This window comes from Stegostoma tigrinum, unplaced genomic scaffold (assembly GCF_030684315.1).
Source record: "Stegostoma tigrinum isolate sSteTig4 unplaced genomic scaffold, sSteTig4.hap1 scaffold_118, whole genome shotgun sequence".
In the NCBI taxonomy this organism is placed as follows: Eukaryota; Metazoa; Chordata; class Chondrichthyes; order Orectolobiformes; family Stegostomatidae; genus Stegostoma; species Stegostoma tigrinum.
The window spans coordinates 130,806-150,323 of record NW_026728068.1 but is presented as its reverse complement, the minus strand read 5'-3'; positions in this window follow the sequence as shown (position 1 = coordinate 150,323).

The following is a 19,518-nucleotide window of genomic DNA, read 5'->3' as shown; positions in this document are numbered from 1 at the left end:
CCTCCCCGTCCCTTCCTGTCGGAACCTCACTCACTCACTCCCTGTCCCTCGCTCCGACCCATTGCTCCCTCCCTTGTTCCCTGTCCCTCGCTCCCTCTCTGCCCCTCGCTCCCTTGCTGTCCCTAACTCCCTCACTCTCTCAACGTCCCTTGCTCCCCTCACAGTCCCTTGCTCCCTCCCTTGCTTGGTCTCTGTCCCGCATTCCCTTCCTCAGTCCCCGTCCCTCACTCCATTGCTCCCTCCCGGTCCTTCACTCCCCGTCCCTCGCTCCCTCCCTCCCATCCCTTGCTCCTTTGCCATCCCTCTTTCACTCACTCTCTCCCTCCCTCCGTATCCCTCCCTCTTCTCCCTGTATCCCTCCCTATCCCTAGCTCTGTCCCTCTCCTTCCCTGTTCCCCTCCCTCTCCCTCTATGTCCCTCACTCCCTCCCCATCCCTTGCTCCCTTCCCTGGCTTCCTCCCTTGTCCCTCGTTCCTGTCCCTCTCTCCCTTGCTCCCAACCCTCGCTATGGCCCTTCCCGCCCTCACTCACTCTCTCGCTCCCTCGACCTCCATTGCTCCCTACCTCACTCCTTCCCTGTCCCTTGCTGCCTCCCTCCCCATCCCTTACTCCCTTGCTCCCTCCATCCATGTCCTTGCTCACTCCTCATCCCTCACTCTCTCCCTCTCTGTCCCTCGCTCTCTCACACCATCCATCCCTCACTCGCTCCCTCACTCCCTCCCTTTACCTCACTCCTTCACCGTCCCTCAGTCCCTCCCTCACGCTCTCTCTCTGTCCCTATCTCCCTCCCTTTCTGTCCCTTGCTCTCTCCCTTCCTGTCCGTCCCTCCCTCCCTCCTGCCCCATCCCTCACTCCCTCCTTGCTCCCTCCCTCCCTGTCTCCCTTGCTTTTGCTCCCTCTCTGTCCCTATCTCCCTCCCTCTCTCCATCTCTGTCCCTCGCTCCCTGCCTCCACTTTCCTCATTCCCTTCCTTGCTCCCTCCCCATCCCTCGCTCATTTTCTCCTCTGTCCCTCGCTTCCCATCCCCCACTCCCTGTCTCTCCCTCCCCATTCCTTGATCCCCTGAATCCATCCCTGACTGGCCCACTCCCTGCCCTTGCTCATTCACTCCCTGTCTGTTCCTCCCCATCCCTCGCTCCCTCACTCTGTCCCTCACTCACTCACTCCCTCCCCATCCCTCACTCCGTTGCTGTCCCTCAATCCATCCCCACCAATTGCTCCCACCCTGTAGCTCAGTCCATCCCAATCCCTTGCTCCCTTGCTCACTCCCTCCCCATCCCTTGCACCCCATCCCTCGCACCCCAATCCCTTGCCCCCTTGCTTCACGAAGAAGTAAAAAATAAACTTTTTTTGTAGTAAATGGTTGACATAAGTAAGATGCTGTTCTGTAATTTCGACTTCCTCAGAGCTTATCTGTGACACAGCACATGCTCTCAGCACATGCCTTTCCTTTTAGGAGTAACACTTATGTGACTATCTTAAATTATACAGATGATTTCTGAAGCCGAAGTGCCTGCTGACTGTTCCCTGTTATGGATATAATATAAAATACCTGAGCTACAATAGTAATGTCCTTATTATAGATATATTTCACTCAGCCCTACCCTGTGTGATTTGTCCATGTGTATTTACTCCTGTATGGTATATACTACAGTGTCTCTCTCCATTACACTTATATTCCCCTTTTACACACTGCTGACTCCTTACCCTTCATCACCCTGACTGCATAATGCAGAAGTGGGAATGCTGGCTGATGATTTCATATCCCATTGACTTTATTTTCATTTATCTTCACTGAATTTTCCACTCTAACATCCTGGGGACGAGTGTTGGAGAGAAACAGAACTGGACCTGCCATGTAAATTTTGTTGCTACAAGTGAATCGAAATTTTGTGATTAAATCAAATTTTGACTCCCGGAAGCCTGTGTATCGCCTGCAAGGCACAAGGCAGGAGTATAATGGGATACTGTCCATTTGCTTGGATGGGTTCAGCTCCAACAACACTCAAGAAACTTGACACAGTGCAGGAAAGGCAGCCCCCTTAACTGGCACCGCATTCAGTACTTTCAATATCAACTCCCTTCAACACCGAGGCACAGTGGCAATGGAATGCACCATCTACAAGATGCACTAGAGTAAGTCACGCAGCCCATGGACTGTACCGCCTGAATGGGCAAGAGCAGACAGTGCATTAGAACAACTCCATCTGTAAGTTCCCCTGTAAGGAACATTCCAGCCTGAGTTGGAGCAGTATAAGGGATGATCTCACTGAGTGGTGGAGTCGGCTTGATGGACCAAATGGCCTATTTCTGCCCTCCATCTTCTGCCTTATGATACTTTTTCCAGTTGTTTAGTGCAGTGACCAAACTTGTGTTCAGCCTCTAGATGGTCTCAAAAGAGCCAGTCCTCAAGCCCTCTCTCAAGCACCTGATCTTCCCATCCAACCACCTTCATGGATCTGTGAATGCCCACTCCAAGCTCTGTTCTTTACTTTAATCCACTCAGTGCCCTTACTGTTTTTGAGCACTCCCATAACTTACCCTTCCCAGTTTCATTACCAGCCACTTCCCTGGATTGAATTCCTTATTTTCTTCCTAATTATTTAATGTCCCCGTGCAGCCCACAGCTTGCTTCCTCATGGTTAACCATCTGACCAATTGTTGCATCATCTGCAAATATCGAAATCACAGCCACTACAGCTACACCTAAATCATTGATCTACACCAGAAACAACTGACAGAAGGCATGGATAGTAAGTTCACAAACGACACCAAAATTGGTGGCATAGTAGGCAGGAAAGAATGTTCTCTATTTGTTCATTTCCAGCCCCGTTTCTGGTTCCACCTCCCCTGCTGCGCCACTGTTTTGGTCTGATTCTGGGCCTGGGAACTGGGATTATATGGCCATCTGCAGCAGTGGTCACTTCCTTGTGTGAGGGAACTGGTGAAGTATCCGATGTTAAACTACATTGTTACTGAAATTACATTTCAATAATATCGTCTCAGTTAATGGATTCTGGAGGCATCGAAGTTAAAGATTCGGCTCGCTCTGAGTTCTCACATGTTAGTCCACTGTTCGCCAAGTATTCCCGTTGTATTTATGGAGCTGTTCCTGACACATCCTCAGCCATTGTACTTGTCACACTTTTCCAGAGTGTCTCCCTGTGTGGCCCTGCTTGTACAGTGATGAGTACTCTGAGTGGTGGCCGGAGCAACCTCAGTTCTGATCTGAGCCGTAGCAATGGGTGTTCTTCCCATGTTGCTCCTTGTGAATCATCCTTCGATAAGGAATTAATTGATTCGCATGAAAATATTCTCCCAGTTGATGAACTTATTCCCTCAAACACCCGCTCTCTCCCATGTCTGTGTTTGATGTATCAGAATACAAACCCATCTCTTCCCGCAGATTTTTCTCCCTCCCACAATCACTAACTCTCCTTTACGTCCCTTCTCCCACTTCGCTGAGGCACTGCACAATCTATCACACACTGCCATATTCACACCATTTAGCCTCTGCTCTTGCGGTCATTGCTGCTGGGTGAGCGTGCCCCAGTCTCACCATGTGGACCTTCAAATCAGTCGATCCATTTAGTTGCCGCAGTTGGGAGTAGAATATCTTTTACAGACATGGACCAGTGATTGTTGGGACATCAGGTTCAGGAAAAAGACACAGGATACGTTTGAGCAAAAGAATCTTTATTGGAAAGGAACAGTTTCTGTAGCTGTTTGAATCATTTATTTCATTTGTTCATTCCTTTACAGCGACAGCATTGTGTGCAGTTCTGCAATTCTCCTCTTGTAGAGATGTGCTCCTATAGGGAACGGTGCAAAAGGGGTTTACAAGGATATTGCCCGGGCTGAAGAGTTTCAGTTACGAAGAGAGATTGGACAGACTGGGGTTGTTTTCTTAGAGCAGGGGTGATTGCGAGGGAAGGTGATCGAGATATGCAAACTAATGAGGCATACGAACAGGGGAGACTGAAGGTGCTGTTTCTCTTTGATCGATCACCATGGAGCCGTAGATTTAAGGTAAGAGGCAGGCCGGTTTGAATAGATACTCAGAAAGACTTGTTTCAGCCAGCAGATGCTGAGCCAAGTGATGGTAAATAGGATTGGGATAGTTCAGTGCTTGTTTTGTCCAGTGCAGCCGCAATAGACTGAAGGGCCTTATGCTGTGTGGAAGACAGCAGTAGTGGACTGGTTCGTATCCCTGCGTCTCACGTGCGAGAGCAGCGTTAAACTCCCCACAGGAGACCATCCTCATATTCCAGGGTGGTTCAGCATTGCCTCGTGGTGGCGAGAACACAGTTTCGACTGTAGTTTTGTGAGACTCTCTGTATGGAGTTTGCGCATTCTCCCCAAAGTTGTGCCGTTTCGGTAAATTGTCCTGTCATGGTTCGTCGTAGTAAATGTGGGTTTGTGGGGTTAGGGTGGAGAAGTGGAAAGCTCGAGTGGTGTTAGGTGCAGAAGCAGTGGGCTGAAAGATCTCCATCTGCATTGTAGGGATTCTGTGATCTCTGACTCTGAGTTGTGTCTCTCTTAGGAATTTGAAATTGCCTGCTCCGTTTACAGGTGTGGGTTATTACTATCTGTCCTTCCATTCTCGATGGGACATGTCAGAGGAAGGACGGTGCTGTCTGACTCAGTGCTGGGCAGGACTACATCCGGGGGAGACAGAGTGTCAGTGAAAGTGCCAACACATGCCTTCTGCAAGCTGCGCCTTTTGTCTGCGTTGAAATCAAAATGATTTGATAGATTTGTTCCAGAGTGAAGTGTTTACTGGAAGCAGAAATCCGAGGGAGGCACTGGATAAACCGATCCCGATTTGAGTGCAGTAACAGCAAATACCTTTCCTGCAGCGCTAATGAGATTGTACAGCACAGAGGAGAGTTTTGCTGCACTGCATTTGGGTTCGTGGGTCCCGCGTGCTTTCACTAAACTGGGTTACCGGGAATAAAGATATCAGAAAGGGCACAGATGGTGCTTACTGGGGTTCACGGTTGTAAAGATATCAGATATGACACAGACAGGGTTTACTAGGATCGTACAGTGTCTCAGTGGTTACACTGCTGTTGGATGGGCAGGTTCGGTGTATTGGCCTTGCTAAGTTGCTCTGTGCTGTCAGGGATGTGTAGGTTAAACCATAGTTAATGCAGAGATAGGGCGGCCGCTAGGTCTGGGTGGGATGTTCTTTCAAGGGTCGGGGCAGACTCGATCGGCACTTTCCACACTCTAGTGATTCTATTGTTTGAAAAGGAAGGGCATGATGGAGCTTACTTGGGTGTTAAAACATTCCAGAGAACACCAATGGGGTTTACCGCGACAGGATTTTATTCACGAGGGATGTTAGAAAAGTTGGAAATGCTCACACTAACGAAAGGAATACCTCATGGACATTTTGCAGATGATTTGAGTTGTGGAGAGAGGAAAAAGGGGGAAGTTCCCTCTTTCAAGTGAACCAATAACTGGAAGTCAGACATTCAAAACCATTGACGAAAAATAAAAGATAGGAGCTGAATTCCTGTCACACCGAAAAACCGTTTCCAAAATATTTTGAAAGACTCGTTTGCAGTCGCACAAGGAGTGCATTCTCAGGGAGAGAGAGAGTCTGTGGGTGGTTGAGGGATTAGGGGTAGGGTGTGGTCAGGGAAAACGTTGAGAAACAATCTCTGACTTGAAATGTAACGAAATTTCGTGAACGTGTGCCGCTGTATAAGATTGAGTAAAACAGAAGCTCATGGCTTTGGAAGATCTGGCATAAATTTCCATGTGATCAATTCTGACTGCAACTGACCAAACTTGATTTAAAATTGTACAGGAAAGATATTCCCGAATGAACAGTTGCTCGGAGATCCATTTCCAGCTTTAATCAAGTGCCTTAAAAATGCAACAGTAATCAATACCAAGATGTAGAATCCATTTAGTACTCAGTAATCTCCACCCAAGAAACACAGGAACAAGTCACATTGGTTTTGCAGTTTAACTCTCTTCTTATCAGCAGCGCTTTCTTTAAGCTGAAATAAATGCGGGACAATGTTAAAAATTAGATAACTCTCATTCATTTTCGACTATTGCAATGAACTGTATGTGTGGGTGCAAAGTATAATGAGCAAAACAGCTTTGCCCTGAATTTAACCACGTTCAGGGCCAGCCATACGAGAAAGGTCGTGGCGCTCAAATGCCATCTTCATTCTTACCTCCATAGATGCTTCTTCGCGAGTTGAATATTTGCAGGGTTTTCCTTGACCACTGGGACAGTTCCCCAGGACCAGACATTTCTCAAACCCAGAAACCAATCTTTATCAAAAGAGGCTATTATGCTGAAAAATGCTCTTTATCCTTGTCCTGCTGGTCCGTGTCACTAAAAGCTGGCCCGGGTGAGGTTGGAGCTCACAGCCTGGGCATTTCACGCGCCTCTGTACCGTCAGAGAAGGACCGCGCGCTCACCGATTGCATCACTGGAGGCACAGAGTAGCTCCGTGCCCTCATTCAGTGTTCCTTCATCACAGTTTACTGTTTGATGAGTATTCCTGTTGAGGGTCTGATGGTGCTCCTTACAAACCCTCTATCACTGTACTTATTACCTGCTCCCGCTCGTTTCATTATGTGGCACTGTGACAGTGTCGTGACCCGTTCTTTGTAATGTGGCAGCATGAGCTTCGGCTCGAGTCTGAGTCAAACCACTGACTGTTGTCCCCAATATTTCCTCTTAACATATCCTGAAGTGATATTGTAAGGGATCAGTTAATATTGCAATCAGACATGCAGAGACCGTGGTAAGAATTGCCGAGGTTGTGAGATGAAGTCTCATCCACACCATGTTTTGTTGACACAGATTATAAGTGTGAAGCTAGATGAACACAGCAGGCCAAGCAGCATCTCAGGAGCACAAAAGCTGACGTTTCGGGCCTAGACCCTTCATCAGAGAGGGGGATGGGTTGAGGGTTCTGGAATAAATAGGGAGAGAGGGGGAGGCGGACCGAAGCTGGAGAGAAAAGATAGGTGGAGAGGAGAGTACAGGTGGGGTGGTAGTGAGGGGACAGGTCAAGGAGGTGGGATGAGGTTAGTAGGTAGTAACTAGAGGTGTGGCTTGGGGTGGGAGGAAGGGATGGGTGAGAGGAAGAACAGGTTAGGGAGGCAGAGACAGGCTGGGCTGGTTTTGGGATGCAGAGGGTGGAGGGGAAGAGCTGGGCTGGTTGCATGGTGCAGTGGCGGGAGGAGTCGAACTGGGCTGGTTTTGGGATGCGGTGGGGGAAGGGGAGATTTTGAAGCTGGTGATGTCCACATTGATACCATTGGGCTGCAGGGTTCCCAAGCGCAATATGAGTTGCTGTTCCTGCAACCTTCGTGTGGCATCATTGTGGCACTGCAGGAGGCCCATGATGGACATGCATTCTAAAGAATGGGAGGGGGAGTTGAAATGGTTCGCGACTGGGAGGTGCAGTTGTTTATTGCGAATCGAGCGGAGGTGTTCTGCAAAGTGGTCCTCAAGCCTCCGCTTGGTTTCCCCAATGTACAGGAAGCCACACCGGGTACAATGGATACAGTATACCACATTGGCAGATGTGCAGGTGAACATCTGCTTAATATGGAAAGTCATCTTGAGGCTTGGGATAGGGGTGAGGGAGGAGGTGTGGGGGCAAGTGTAGCATTTCCTGCAGTTGCAGGGGAAGGTGCCGGGTGTGGTGGGGTTGGAGGGCAGTGTGGAGCGAGCAAGGGAGTCACGGAGAGAGTGGTCTCTCCGGAAAGCAGACAAGGGTGGGGATGGAAAAATGTCTTGGGTGGTGGGGTCGGATTGTAGGTGGCAGACGTGTCGGAGGATGATGCGTTGTATCCAGACGTTGGTGGGGTGGTGTGTGAGAACGAGGGGGATCCTCTTGGGGCGGTTGTGGCGGGGGCGGGGTGTGAGGGATGTGTTGTGGGAAATGTGGGAGACGCGGTCAAGGGCGTTCTCGACCACTTTGGGGGGAAAGTTGCGGTCCTTGAAGAACTTGGACATCTGGGATGTGCGGGTGTGGAATGTCTTATCGTGGGAGCAGATGCGGCGGGGGCGGAGGAATTGGGAATAGGGGATGGAATTTTTGCAGGAGGGTGGGTGGGAGGAGGTGTCTTCTAGGTAGCTGTGGGAGTCAGTAGGCTTGAAATGGACATCTGTTACTAGCTGGTTGCCTGAGATGGAGACTGAGAGGTCCAGGAAGGTGAGGGATGTGATTGAGATGGCCCAGGTGAACTGAAGGTTGGGGTGGAAGGTGTTGGTGAAGTGGATGAACTGTTCGAGCTCCTCTGGGGAGCAAGAGGCGGCGCCGATACAGTCATCAATGTACCGGATGAAGAGGTGGGGTTTGGGGCCTGTGTAGGTTCGGAAGAGGGACTGTTCCACGTAACCTACAAAGAGGCAGGCATAGCTGGGGCCCATGCGGGTGCCCATGGCCACCCACTTTGTCTGTAGGAAGTGGGAGGAATCGAAAGAGAAGTTGTTGAGGTTGAGGGCGAGTTTGGCTAGGCTGATGAAGGTGTCAGTCGAGGAGGACTGGTTGGGCCTGTGGGGCAGTAGAAGCGGAGGGCCTTGAGGCCATCTGCATGCGGAATACAGGTGTATAGGGACTGGACGGCCATGCTGAAAATGAGGTGTTGGGGGCCAGGGAATTGGAAGTTCTGGAGGAGGTGGAGGGCGTGGGTGGTGTCACAGATGTAGGGAGGGAGTTCCTCGACCAAAGGCGAAAAAATGGAGTCCAGATAGGTGGAGATGAGTTCGGTGGGGCAGGAACACGTTGAGTCAATGGGTCGACCACGGCATACAACGCATCATCCTCCGACACGTCCGCCATCTACAATCCAACCCCACCACCAGTATCACATTTTTCCATCCCCACCCTTGTCTGCATTCTGGAGAGACCACTCTCTCCATGACTCCCTTGTTCGCTCCACACGCCCCTCCAACCCCACCACACCCGGCACCTTCCGCTGCAACTACAGGAAATGCTACACTTGCCCCCACACCTCCTCCCTCACCCCTATCCCAGGCCCCAAGTTGACTTTCCATATTAAGCAGAGGTTCACCTGCACATCTGCCAATGTGGTATACTGCATCCACTGTACCCGGTGTGGCTACCTCTACATTGGGGAAACCAAGTGGAGGCTTGGAGACCGCTTTGCAGAACACCTCTGCTCAGTTCGCAACAAACTACTGCACCTCCCAGTCGCATACCATTTCCACTCCCCCTCCCATTCTTTAGATGACATGTCCATCATGGGCCTCCTGCAGTGCCACAATGATGCCACCCGAAGGTTGCAGGAACAGCAACTCATATTCTGCCTGGGAACCCTGCAGCCTAATGGTTTCAATGTGGACTTCACCAGTTTCAAAATCTCCCCTTCCCCAACTGCATCCCCAAACCAGCCCAGTTCGTCCCCTCCCCCCACTGCACCACACAACCAGCCCAGCTCTTTCCCTCCACCCACTGCATCCCAAAACCAGTTCAGCCTGTCTCTGCCTCCCTAACCTGTTCTTCCTCTCACCCATCCCTTCCTCCCACCCCAAGCCGCACCCCCATCTACCTACTAACCTCATCCCACCTCCATGACTGTCCGTCTTCCCTGGACTGACTTATCCCCTCCCTACCTCCCCACCTATACTCTCTCCACCTATCTTCTTTTCTCTCCATCTTCGGCCCGCCTCCCCCTCTCTCCCTATTTATTCCAGAACCCTCTCCCCATCCCCCTCTCTGATGACGGGTCTAGGCCCGAAACGTCAGCTTTTGTGCTCCTGAGATGCTGCTTGTCCTGCTGTGTTCATCCAGCCTCACATTTTGTTATCTTGGATTCTCCAGCACCTGCAGTTCCCATTATCTCCGGGTCAAAGGCCTGTAGATTCATTTTTAGTTTTCATTGCCTTCCAGAGGTGTTTAGAAACCCCTCTCAGGCCACAGTGGTGTCCATCGCTCCCTTCGCACTTTCAATCTTTACTGACTGCGAATGTGACAAAAGAGCAGAGCATCTTCCCCCGTCGCCGTCACTCTCAGCGCATACATTCCAAAGAACTCAACGGCACGACGCCTGCGCAGTGCTCGCCTATAATGTTAATCAGGGACCTTTACCAGCGCGGGGACTGCTGGGTAACGGCCGTGACATTGAAAACCCTCAATCAATAAAAATTTTACTGTGATGCGGCAGTTGGAGAAGGGTGCAGTACAAAACAACAATACAGCACAGACGCAGGCACTTCAGCCCTCCAAGCTTGCGCTGACAGATTTTGCCCTTCCATATTAAAACTGTCTTCTCTACAAGATCTACATCCCTCTATTCCCTTCCTATTCATAGACAATGTATATATATTTACTTTTTCCATCTTTCAAGTCTGAATCTATAAATAAGACAATTTTGTTAACTTATTTTAAATAAGTCTCGAGCGGTACCCATCTAAAATTAAAATTGTAACTACATGGCAATGGGTAAATGGAAAGGAGGTGATGGGATAGTGCTAACGTGTAAGTGGTCAGTACTCCAGAACCCTCCCTCTGACACTTTCAGGCTGTAACTTACAGATAGTCACTCACCTCCTTTTGGAAGAATTTGTTTTCCCTCAAATCCACTTAAAACCTCCAACTACTTATTTTAAAAGTGTTTCCCCCGCCCCGGTTATTGATTTCTGTACTAGGGGGAGATGATTATCCCTATCTAAGCAATCTATGCCTTCCAGAGCTTTGTTCACTTCAATCAGGTCCCCACCCAGCCTCCTCTTCCACCAGGAAAACAACACAGCCTCTCTACTTTTTCTTCATAACCCCATCACTCCAGCCCAAGCAACATCCTGCTGGATCTCTGCACTTGTGCAGTCACATCATCCTTTGATGTCATTTATGTAAATGATTTGGATGTGAACATAGGAGGCATGGTTATTAAGTTTGTGGATGACACCAAAATTTCTGGTGCAGTGCGCAGTGAGAATGTTATCTCAGAGTACAGCAGGGCCTTTATCAGATTGGCCAACAGGCTGAGGAGTAACAGGTGGAGTTAAGTTTGGATAAATGTGAGGTGTTGCATTTTGGGAAGGCACACCAGGACAGGAGTCATGCACTTAATGGTAAGGTCCTGGAAAACATTGCTGAACAAAGACTTTGGGGTGCAGGTTCAAGAGTTCCTTTAAGGTGGAACCAGAGTTAGATAGGACAGTGAAGGAAGACTTTGGTATTCTTGCATTTGTTGGTCAATGCATTATAGGTGTTGAAGTGTCATATTGTGACTATACAGGATATTGGTTAGGCCAATTTTGGAATGTTGCTGTCAGTAAAGACACTTGAAGTGGTTCAGAAAAGATTTAAAAGGATTTCACTGGAGTTGGAGGGTTTGGGCTACAGGGAGAGGCTGAATAAGCTGGGGCTATTTTCCCTGAAATATTGGAGGCTGAGGGGTGGCCTTGTAAATGTTTATAAAATCGTGAGAGACGTGGCAAAGGTGAGTAGTCAACGTCATTTTCCCAGGCTAGAAGTCCAAAACTGGAGCACATAGCTTTAAGTTGATAGCAGAAAGATGTAAAAGGAACCTAAGGGGCATTTTCTTTTCATGTCGAGGGTGGTACATGTATGGAATGAGCTACCACAGGAAGTGGTAGAGGCTGGTACAATTACAACATTTAAAAGGTATCTAGATGGGTGCGTGAACAGGAAGAGTTTGCAGGGGTATGGGCCAAATGGTATTAAATGGGACCACATTAATTAGGATACCTGGTTAGCTTGGACGCATTGGACCAAAGATTCTGTTTCCATGCTGTACAACTCTGTGGCTCTAAGTTGGAGAGTGGCAGAGTTGCTTCTGAGACTAAGATCCTGAATTTAAAAAGAGGAAGCCGTGAATGGCATGGCACACAAGCTGGCCATAATAAATTGGGGAGCATAACTTAAGGAGATAGAATTGGATAGGCAAGTGAAAACACTTAAAGAAAATATTGGAGAACTGCAACAGTTGTTCATTCCTATCTGGCACAAAAATAAAATGAGAAATGGGGCCTATCCATGACTAGGAGGGAAATTAAGAATAGTGATCTAGAGTCTTAGAAAATAAGAACATGACGTGCTGGTGTTGGACTAGGGTGGACAAGGTCAGAAATCACACAACACCAGCTTATTAGTCCAACAGGTTTATTTGAAAACACAAGCTTTCGGAGCCTCAGACCTTCTTCATGAACAGATTGCTCTTTCGCCCTTGAGACTGTTCTGCCATTCATGCTGATATTGCTGATCACCAACTCAGTACTTTCTCACTTTCAACACCCTTTGATCCCTTTATCCCTCTGAACAATAATCTAAACCTTCTTCACAACGTTCAATATTTTGCTAAACCACTTTCTTTGGTAGTTGAAGTCCACAGATTTACTCCTCTCTGAATGAAGAAACCCCCTTCCCGGAATCAGTCTGGTATATCTCCATAGCACTGTGACTACAAAGACAGACTATCATTCTTTAGATAAGGAGAACAATACTGAACGGAATACTCCGGGTGCAGTTGCCCTGGTGTCATGCAGTGTTGTTCAGTTCACTGGGTGTATGATATGTCGTGTCCGCCCCGGAACTATGACGCTTGGTATGAGTTTCAGCCAATGAGCGAGAGCTACATATATTCTTGCCCGTCATTCACTCCGATTGGTTAGACAATCGCCCGTGTTTTGTTGGTCACTCATATCTGCACCCCCCCCCCCCCCCCCGCCCCAACATTCACATTGACGGCAGCTCCAGGCCAATCACACAGGCCCAGTGCGCAGTGCAGGCATTGCAGCAGGCTGCAGGTGGTGCCAGGTTGGAGGAGGGGACTCAATTTGAGAAGCTCTCCAGGCTCAAGCAACAAAATCCCTGTCCTGCTCTCGAGGCAGGAGTTTGTGAGACGGGGTAGGAATGGAAACCGCGGGAGGTGATGGCCTGGGCAGTTTATAATCTCGTAGGGGAGGCCTGGGGCCCCCATGTATCAGGCCAAGGATTACTAACCGCCATCTTGGTTAGGTCGGGGACGGGAATTCTCCCCAGATACTTGGCCGCCATTTTCGGAAAGGGAAGCCGTGTCTCACTTGGGCAGAAATCGATGAGGCTGTAACTAAGAAGGAAATCCTAGAGGTGTATGGGGAGGATTCACCAAACAGCCACTGGAGACTCAAACCCCGAATCAGACTCACTGATTTGATTTTCAGTCAGCCGACTGGAGTTGGGAACTTGATCCAGAGAGAAGAGGACGGAGAAAGGGAGAAAACTGGAAGAGGAGGACAGAGATAGGGGGATAGTTCTGGATTTCAGTCGAAAGAGGAAGGAGGGTAGAGCCAGGAGTTTACAGAATTGAGAAATAAGAGAGAAGAATAATGTTCCTTAGGATCTGGACATGTCTGTTCTGAATTTTTTCCTGCAATGACAGTAAATGACTTTTGTAAACTCCTTTTGCAGGATATTAGAAGAGAAGTATTTGCAGATATTAAACACAAATCAAATTTCCTGCTGTGAATGGTTGACTCATGCAATTTATGAGGAGCTCAGTCCCTTCAGCCTCTGAATGTGGAAGGAGAAATGTTTGACCTGTATGTAGGTGATACACACAATATTCAGCTGACAATATTGCAGTGAGGAGACTGCATAAAAGATTTACCCTGTTACACATCCAATGTGGGAGCATTCCAGCATATTTCTTGTGGAGAGAAATTGAACCAATCAATCAAGAAGGTTGGGAAAACATTTACACCATTCACAGTGGGGAGATACTCTGCTCGAGCAATGTGCTGTCAAGGCTTCAGTTGATCAACCATTCTGAAGTGATACAAAGGTGACAGTACTGTGCAGAAACCATGGAAATGTGAGAACTATAGTAAAAAGATTCAATTACCCATCCCAGCTGGAAATCCATCAATGAATTCACATCAGGAAGAAGCCACTTACCTGTTCTGTGTGTGGGAAGGAATTTAATCAAACAACCAAACTCATGTCACATCAGAGAATTCACACTGGGGAGAGACCGTTCACCTGTTCAGAGCGCGGGAAGAGATTTACAGACATTCTGGCTCATGTGACATCAGTGGATTTGCACCGAGGAGGGGAGAAGCCATTCAATTGTTCGGTGCATGGGAAGAGATTCCCTCATTCATCCAGCCTTCAATCACACCAGCAAATTCATACTGAGCAGAAACTATTTGGCTGCACCTCCTATGGAATGAAGTTCAGACACGCATCTGCCCTCATTGGACACCAGCGAGTTCACGCCAAGGGGGGGGGGGGGGAGAAAACCATTCGCCTGCTCTGTATGTGGGAAGGGCTGCAGTCAATCATCCAGTTTGCTGAGACACCAGCGAGTTTATCCCAGAGAAAAGCTGTTCAGCTGCACTTCCTGTGGGAGTAGTTTCAGGTGTTCATCTTCGCTCTGCTCATCAGCAAGTTCACACGAGAGAAGGCCTTTCATCTGCTCCATTTGTGGGAAGCGATTCACTCAGTCCTTCAACTAGAGATAAATAAGTGAACCTGAATACTTTTATACTGCAGTAGTTCAAGGAGGAAACTCACCAGCATCTTCTCCAGGGTGACTAATGATGGCCCAGCAAGAGATTTCCGTATTTTAAGAAAGAATTGAATTCTGCTACCAAAATTAAGTCTGACAATATTAGATCTGTTTCAACTGATGTAAACACAACTATAATTGGCTGCAGTTTGGTAATCTGGATATATTGCTGATGGTTTGGACAAGTGTCCCTTTTTAAAAGCACCAACGGTCATTCTGAATTCAAGATTTGTGTTTGGAGAAAGAAGCAGATGCCTTGTGAAAGGGAAAACATAAAAATCAATTTATAGAAAGAAAGCTGACAAAGGAGATGACCAAACAAGTTTTGTTCATCAATGCTTGCAGGGCCAACTGCTCCTTTCACTGCCCTGTATTGTACAGATTAACAGCGTCACATCTGATAGGGCCAGGGTAAAGAATGAAGTGAAACTGGGCTATTGTCATAACTTTAACTTTGTTTCACATTTTCTTCTTCTTTCTCTTGGCCTTGACATTCCCCTCTGAAATGAAGAAGTTTACCTGTATACCTGGTCAGGCAGCAAGCCTGACTCTCAATCCAGACCGAAAACAAAGACAAAAATAAAGCTTGTCTTTAAGCCTCTACCCTACACTGATGACAGTGCACTGGTGCACTCAACTTTCTTCTTTACCACCTTATCCAACTGTGTTCAGGGAGCTATCTGGAATTAGGCCCCAAGATCCCCCTTTATACCAATGATCCTAATGGCCCTGCCATTTACTGTATACTTTCCTCTTGCATTTAGCCTCCCAAACTGCATTACCTCAATTTTCTCTGAATTAAAGTCCGTCTGCCATTTCTCCATCCAACTTTCCGATTGATCTACATCCTGCTGTGTCCTTAGACACCCTAACTCACTATCCTCAGCTGCACCAATTTTCACAGCATTAGCAAACCAACTTAGATTTTCATCCAAATCTTTTATAAAAATAACAAACCTTGTGGAACACCCCTGGTTACAGATCTCCAGTCAAAAAACACCATCGCCACCCACCCTCTGTCCTCTAACCCAATCCAATTTACCAACGCACCATGGATCAATCTCATGTGACTTAATCTACTGGAACCACCTACAATGAGGGAGCTTGTCAAATATTTCCGTAGAGTACATGCAGACAACATCCACTGCGCTGCCTTCAATCAGCTTCGTGACTTCAACAAAAAAAACACAAGCCAGTTTGTGAGACATGACCTCTTCTGCAGGAAGCCACGTTGCATGTTATCCACATGAACTTTAGCAAGGCCTTTGACAAGGTTCCTCGTGGCAGGCTGATACAGAAGTCGAAGTGACCTTGGTTACACCATGAGTTGGGTACAGAACTGGCTTTGTCATAGAAGATGAAGAGTAGCTATAGATCTGAAACCAGTGCTTTTCTGTAGGAATCAGACCGCTGTCGTTAACATATTTATTATAAAAAATATTTGGAGGAGAACATAGGTGATCAAATTAGTAAATATGTGAATAACAGATCTGTGGAGCTGTGAGTAGTGAGGAGGAATGCTAGACGATACAGCAGGATATAGATTGACTGGAGGCTTGTATGGAAAAATGGCAGGTGGCATTTAATCCAGACAAATGTGAGGTGATACATTTTGGAAGGTCTAATGAAGGAGGGAAGTGCACAGTAAATGGTAGAATTCTGAGAAGCACAATCATAGAGCAGTATCTAGGTCTACAGGTTCACAGTTCCCTGAAAATGACAAGTCTAGTGGAGAAGATGGTCAGGGCAAAGTGTATAAAAACTGGTCATGTTGCAGCTCGCTAGAACTTCAGTGAGGCTACATCTGCAATGTTGTGTACAATTCTGCTCACCAAACCACCACAAGGATGATCAGCTTTGCAAAGGGTACAGAAACAGGTTACCAGGATGTCACCTTGTTTGGAGGATATTAGTTATGAGGAGATGTTGGATAAAATTGGTTTATTTTCTTTTGAACATCAGAGGCTGAGGGGCAACCCGGTAGAAATTTACAAAACTGGGAGAGACATGGATAGTTGGAGTCTAGAGTAGAAATGACAGTTTGTGTAGGGGACATAAGTTTAAAGTAATAGGGAAAAATGTAAAGGAAGTGTGAAAAGTAAGTTTTTACACACAGGACAGTATGTGCCTAGAATGCATTGCCAGAGGAAGTGGGATAAGCAGGTACAATCACAATGCTTAAAAGACATCTTGATGGATTTGTGAATTGGCAGGGAATAGAGAGATACAAACTGTGCAGGGGAAAGAAAGAGATTTCATGATTAGAAAATCATGCGTTAATGGAGGCTTGTGGGCTAAAGGGACTATTCCTGTTCTGTAGTGTTATTTGAGACCTCAGTTTTTCAAATACAGACTGGAATATTGGTAGAGTAAGAGGCAGCAAGGGTAAGTTTTCCTGGATTGTATGCACGATAAATTTCCGAAAACAGTGCATTCAGTTCAAAAAGAAAGAGCGCTCGTTTGGTCCTACTTCTTGGGAATGATGGGAGCCAAGTAGATCAAGTGTCAGTGTCAGACCATTCAGGAGACCATGATCCCGTGTAGGAAGGTACAGAATAATGTCAGATAATAACCAGCATTAATTCAGAATGAGAAAACTCAATTGATGGAAAGTTGTCTTCAAGGGCAAGGTCAAAGCTGGACAGCAATGACTGGAGTGACAGGTTGATGGGACAAAGTATAAATAATAATAAGGGCTACTTTCAAAGAGAAGATGGCTCAAGTACACTCAAAAAGGAAAGGAAGTGCAAACATTCAGGGCTGCTTGTATGACAATTAGAATTTAAGATAAGATTTAAAAAAAACACTTATGATAGGTGTCAAGGAGAAAAGTCCAAATTGACAGTCACAAGGAATACAGAAGGTCCAGAAGTTGGGGCAAGCAGATGAAAAAGCACACAAGGAAGGGAGACAGTTAGGAGAAAAGGTTGGCAGCCAGTTGAGAGGGGCTGGTAACACACTGGCTATAACAATGTAGGAGAGAAACATGCAGATTCTGGGCTCAGACACAGGGCAAAATTTAGGAGCCCCTTGGCCTTATCGGAAGCAGCAGAGGCAGTGGATCGATTGCCACCATGAGTGAGACAATGAAGCTCTTTGAGCTCCTCAGTTGTTGTTGTAGGTGAGGATGGAGGATACATGGGGGAGGGGGAAGAAATGTTCAATGAGAACAAACTTGTATTAGAGATATCATTAAAAAATAAACATACTGCAGGTCACACAGAAAGCTGATTTGGCTCTTATGCTAAATATAAAGACTGAGAACTGGAGTTATAAACCAGTGGAAACAGATTCCATTGAAATGGTTCAGTACTGACTGTGATTGAAAGCAAAATCCAAACATCCAATAGCTACCTACAAACTCACTTCTGTGTCAGCAAATGAGATAAATGAGTGAATCCCTTCCCACCCTCAGAGCAGACGAATGGCCTCTCTCCAGCGTGAACTCGCTGGCGTATATTGAGGCTAGTTGATCACCTGAAGATATGTCTGCAAAAAACACACAAATAGTCTCTCAGCAGTGTGAACATATTGATGATTCATCAGTTGCCCAGAACATTTAAAGCACTTCCCACAGTTTGGACATTTAAAAGGTCTCTCGTCAGTGTGAGCAGCTTGTATGCCAGGACTGTGGTTCACCAAGTGAATCCCTCCCCACAATCAAGGCTTGCATTGTGCCAGTCCTGGTAATTAACTAAAACCGTGTCCACACACACAATACGTGTATGCTTTCTCCTTACATGTTCAAAATCTGATAATGTTCTGTTTACAATAAACTGAGGTGTCCATAAGACCCTGGGATTATGCCTGGTGTCAGTTTCCCTTTGAGTACACTGTGAAATCAATTTAAAACAGAACAATGCAATGAAGAGAGAGTCCACACAAACACCAGGCTGCCGATGCAATCAGCTCGTAATGAATCTGGTAGTTTGATTAGATTAGACTCCCTACAGTGTGGAAACAGGCCCTTTGGCCCAACAAGTCCACACTGCCCCTTGAAGCATCGGACCCAGACCCATCCCCCTATCACCCACACACCCCTGAACACTCCGGGCAAATTAGCATGGCTAATCCACCAATCCACCTAGCCTGCACATCTTTGGACTGTGGGAGGAAACCGGAACACCTGGAGTAAACCCACACAGCCATGGAGAGAATGTGCAAACTCCGCTCAGACAGTTGCCCGAAGCTGGAATCGAACCCGGGTCCCTGGCACTGTGAGGCTGCAGTGCTAACTACTGAGCCACCGTGCCACCCCGTAGGATTAATGACACACTATTTAAAAAAAAGTGACCACAAAAGCCAGTGATTCACTAATGTCGATCAGGGAACAGAAGCTGCCACCTGGTCTGGACTTATACAAGACTCTGGCGTCTTTGTGAGTGGACAGACAAAGAATGTTGAGAAAGAGGTGAAATACAGGTATTGACTAAATCCACATCTCAATCAGGACTTTGACATCATGTCACAAACCCTTAATCTTCACTGTTGTGAATGTCCAGTGTGGAAGATCTATGGAACACCATCACGGTGAGGACCCCCTCCAAGTCACACATCATCCTGACTTGTTTGAATCCAGTGCAGGATGAACAGCAATTTCCTCCAATTAAACACTGAGACAGCTTCTACACTGACTGCAACCTTCTGTCTAGTAACTGTGTGAAGCTGAACCAGACTGTTCACAACTCTGATGAAATACTTCACACTAAGATGAGCTTTCTCCTGCATCATCACCAAACTAACTGTTTCTATCTCAGTAACATCACCTGACTCCATCCACATCTCAGCTCATCTGCTGCTGAAACCCTATCCATTCTTTGTTACTTCTAGATTTAACTACTCTAACACAGACCGGTCCCCTACATTCAACCTTCCTGTAATGTTGGAGTGATTCAAATCTCTGCTGTCTCATTTCTAGTGTTATTGGCCCAAAGTGCATCACAGGTGCTAAAAAGATACATCAACAGATCTGTTAAAAGACTATCCAATTTAGCA